The sequence below is a fragment of the Rhinopithecus bieti genome, unplaced genomic scaffold (genome assembly GCF_001698545.2).
Source record: "Rhinopithecus bieti isolate Rb0 unplaced genomic scaffold, ASM169854v2 scaffold_2453, whole genome shotgun sequence".
NCBI lineage: Eukaryota > Metazoa > Chordata > Mammalia > Primates > Cercopithecidae > Rhinopithecus > Rhinopithecus bieti.
In genome coordinates, this window is record NW_016804447.1 from 3,928,423 (window position 1) to 3,932,823 (window position 4,401).

Here is a 4,401-nt window from a genome sequence, read left to right on the forward strand (position 1 = left end):
ATATGCAAATATTCCCAAAACCTGAAAAAATAGCCAGTATCTAGACACTTCTGGTCCCAAGTATTTTGGATGAGGGATACTGATCTGTATTACGTTAACATTTCCGAAAGCATTATTGCCAGTTTCCTGGACTGGCAACAGCCAAGATTGACTCTCGCTCACACAAACTGCCGTGAACCAGCTGGACCAATACCCTATATTCTCTTTTTAAAGGTATCTTTTCATATGCTTTTAAGACATTTAGGTTTCTTCTTTCATTAGTGAATTCTCTTCCTTGTGGTTTGGGTTTTATTTTAATATTTCTGTATTATGACATTATTATTTTTATTGATTTCAAGAGTTCCCTTTATAATAAGGATTTTAACTCTTTGATGGTTGTGTATTTTTTTAAGTTTGTATGCAATCAAATATATTGCCAATTTTTTCTTTGCTTTTTCTTCCATTGTTTTTTTACAAAGTCCTGATTTCAAGCCCAAGATCAATGAATAGTTATCTAATTTGTTTTCAATTTCTCAGGATTTCATACTTAATTGCAATCAACATTTTAATAATATAGCATTAATTTGGTATTTATCTTAGTGTGCGATATGGTAAAAAACAAAACAAAACAAAACTCACATATTTGTGTGTGAGAGAGAATTTGCCAGATTTTCCAGTTCATCCCTTTTCCATTGATTTGTGCACTTTCTTTATCATATTTGAAGTTCTTACATAAAGGTATATGCTTCAGGGTTGCCTGTTGATCAATCCAAGTATGAATATACTTTCTATATATATGGCTCTTAAGAAATAAACCCTCCAGTCAACACATAGGCAAAGACTTTACAGAAGAAGAAAGAAGATTCTCAACAAATGTGAAAAGATTCCATTTCATTAGAAATCAAAAAATTATATACCACTTTTTCTGTTAAATCAGCAAAAGTTTTTTTCAAAATTATTACAGTGTTAGTGTTGTTGAGATTGTTTAAAATCGTACAACTTCAAACACTGCTGTTGGTGTTCTTTTTACTAAGATTTTCTTTTGATAATTTTTAAACCAGTAGAAAATCTACAAGTATAGTAAAATGAACACCCACATACCCCTCACCTTTTCTGTGTCAAATTCCCTGGGCCAAGTGGAGCCCAGATTAAACATTTCTGAGTTTGTCCGTAAGCAGTCTCCCAGATAAGATTGATATTTGAATCAGTGACCTCAGTAAAGAAGACTTGCCCCTGTCCTAGTGGGGGTGGGCCTCATCCAATCAGTTGAGGACCTTTGCCTTTCTACCAAATAGAACAAAGAGTGAAGGAGGATTTCATTCTTTTTGCTTCCTACCTGCCTGCTTGACTTGCACACTGGTCTTCTGCCCTTGGACTTATATTGACACCATCAGCTCTTCTGGTTCTCAGGCCTTCAGGCTTGGATTGGAATTACACCATGGGCTTTCCTGGGTCTCCAGCTTGTAGATGGCAGATTATGAGACCCCTTAGCCCCCATAATTGCATGAGCCAATTCCTCATAATAAATCTTCATATGCACACACACATATATATGTGTATATATAGGTATGTGTGTGTGTGTGTATATATATATATTCTATTGGTTCTATTTCTCTGACAAATCCTAATATGTCTATACTGTAAATATTTATCACATTTGCTTTCTCTTTCTCTCTCTCTGTCTCTTTTCTTTCTCTTTCTCTTACTCCATGTGTGCAGGTGTGTGTGTATCTGTGGGTTTATGTATATACAACTATGTATGTTTATATGTATAATATATATAACATTTTTGCTACACCACCTGAAACTTAGTTGCAGACATCATGATACTTCACCTTCAAAGATTTTAACCTGCAATGGTTGGTGTTTTAAATGTGAACCATATCTTTTAAAACAATTTGGAAACATGTATCACAACCTTCAAGATGCAAAACTGGCATAATAATTTCACTTGTAAGCATTTGTTTAAAATATATTTTATTTTCATTTCTCAATTTTGAGCCCACTTCTCATGACATCCAGTATAACATTAGTTTCATATTTATGAATCAATAGAAAAGTACTCACATAATTATAAAGGAAACATATAAAGTTAATTTTAGCTTCTGACACTAAGGAAACACATGTGTGTGATAGCTTTTTCTCCAGAAACTTGTTCTTTCATTTATTTATGTATCCCACTAATATGTACTGAGCACTGTACTATAGCAAAATAAATAAGATATGGACTTACTCTCCAGAGGTCGTCATCATGAATGACATTTTAGGCCACTTCTAGAAATTTAGCCTTTTCTTAGATGAGGAAAAGGAGTGAAGGATTTTAGATATAGATCTAATTTGATTTGCATTCTGGAAAGATCATTATAAATGCAACTTATAAGATAGATTAAATGGGAAAAAGATTTGTTAAGAAAAGTAGTTGGGAGGCTGCTATAGTAATACAGGTGGTTGGATTGAGAACAGAGATAAGCAAATAGATTTAAGAGAAATGAACAAGGAAGAAATAAAAGGAGATGAAGAAGATTTGTTGAACATCTGATTAAATGAAAAGGAGGACTGAAGAGTCCCCACCAGGTTTCTGGATCTCGGCTGCTGGGTTGGTGGTAGTGCCATCTTTGGCTAGAGAAACAGAAACACATAGTTTAGGGAGGAAGGGCAGTCCACTCATGAGTTCAGTTTGGCGTATGTGAGATGTTCAATAGGCAGGATTGTGTGAGTTTTGATAAGGACTTAGAAGACATCAGTGTTTATTCAGAAGTTAATGTCATAGGAGTAAACAAAATTGTCTAAGAACAGTGTGGAAGGTAAGAAGAAAATTGAGGCTGGATCTCTAAAAAACAGTTATATTCAAAATTTAAACAAATGAGGATGATGAACAGGAGCAGTCAGAGAAGTAAGAGGGTACCCAGGAAAGATTGGTGATAGAGAAGCCAGAGGAGGACATGGTTTCAAGAAAGCAGAGTCACAATGGTGCCCCACACTTCACAGAGGTCAAGAAGATAAGAGCTGGAACAGCCCTTTGGCTTTAGCCACGAGGAACTTCATGGTGAATTTTTGTCTAGAGCAAGTTTCTCAACCTTGGCACCATTGACACATAGGGTTGAATAACTTTATGATGGGGGGCTGTCCTGTGCATGATGGAATGATTAGCAAAATCCTTAGCCGCTACACATTAGATGACAGGACCAACCCCATTTCCCCTGTCCATCCCCCATTTCTGCCAACCTAAAATGTCTCCAGACATTGCCAAATGTCCCTTGGGAAGCAAATCACCCCAAGTTGAGAACCACCGGCCAGAGTAATTTCAGTAGAAAAATTCAAAATAAAGCCATACTGTAGCAGGTGTCATCATGGCAGACACAGCCAGTCAAGTCCTCCTTGGTTCTGGTCTCACCATCCTGTCCTAGCTGCTCATGTAGGATATAAGCCTCTTCCTCCAAAAATAGGATGCAATATGTTTGGATGGCAAGTATTTCAACTTCCTGGTCTCTTTTGTCACACTCAACACATTGCCAGTATCGATGAAAGGTATGGGTTTTTCACAGGCTTAACTCTAAGACTGTGTTCAGGAGGCCTTCAAACTGTGGCCCATGGAAAAGTTTTACAGCATTCCCAGGAGTGGACAAGGACCTGGAAATGTACAGAAAGAAGTCTCATCTTCCTTTGAGTTATCAAGGAGACAGCTTGAGAGATGATGGCTTGTTCTGCTGCTACCCTCATCACACATTCCTTCCACGTGATTACTCTGAGACCTGTGGTACAATTCATTGGCAGAGGACCTAAGTACTGTGGACTTAGTGACTTCATAACCATATATCAGAAAGAGGGCATCCTAGGGTTTTTCCCGGAACTGGTTCCTCACCTCCTAGGTGACATGATTTCTTTGCGACTGTGTAGCTCACTGGCCTACCTCATCAATACCTAAGCCCTGGACGGCAGGGTTTCTACCATGAATGAAATAAAGAGTTATTCTCAAGCTGTCATAAGATTTTTGTTGGCATGTTGACCTGTCCCTTTGTGCTTGTCTCTAATCTTATGGCTGTCAATAACTGTGGTCTTGCTGGTGGATGCCCTCCTTACTCCCCAATATATACTTCGTGGATAGATTGTTGATGCATGCTACAAAATCAGGGAAATATGAGCCCAGGAAATAGCTTGCTTTTCCAGAAGCTCCCCTTTGGGAAGACTTATTCATGTGATTTGAAGATGTAGGGCAGAGACAGTGACATTCCTATAGTCCTAGATGCACAAAATTGTGTCAGAAAATGTTGATTTCCATACAGTATGATACACTTTTATAACAATCATTTAATCTTGGGGGAAAAAAAAACAGACTACAAACGGTTATGAGTGAGCAGGTAGTGCAAAGTGAAGTCAGCAGCTTAGCTGAAAAAAGAGAGAGAAAGAGATAGTTATTAGAAG

At 37.5% G+C, this 4,401-nt stretch overlaps 1 pseudogene; it reads left to right on the top strand.

Moving 5' to 3' along the window:
• Positions 1-3,329: 3,329 nt before the first annotated feature.
• Positions 3,330-4,191, top strand: LOC108527186 (mitochondrial carrier homolog 2 pseudogene; annotated as a pseudogene).
• The last annotated feature ends 210 nt before the right edge of the window (positions 4,192-4,401 follow it).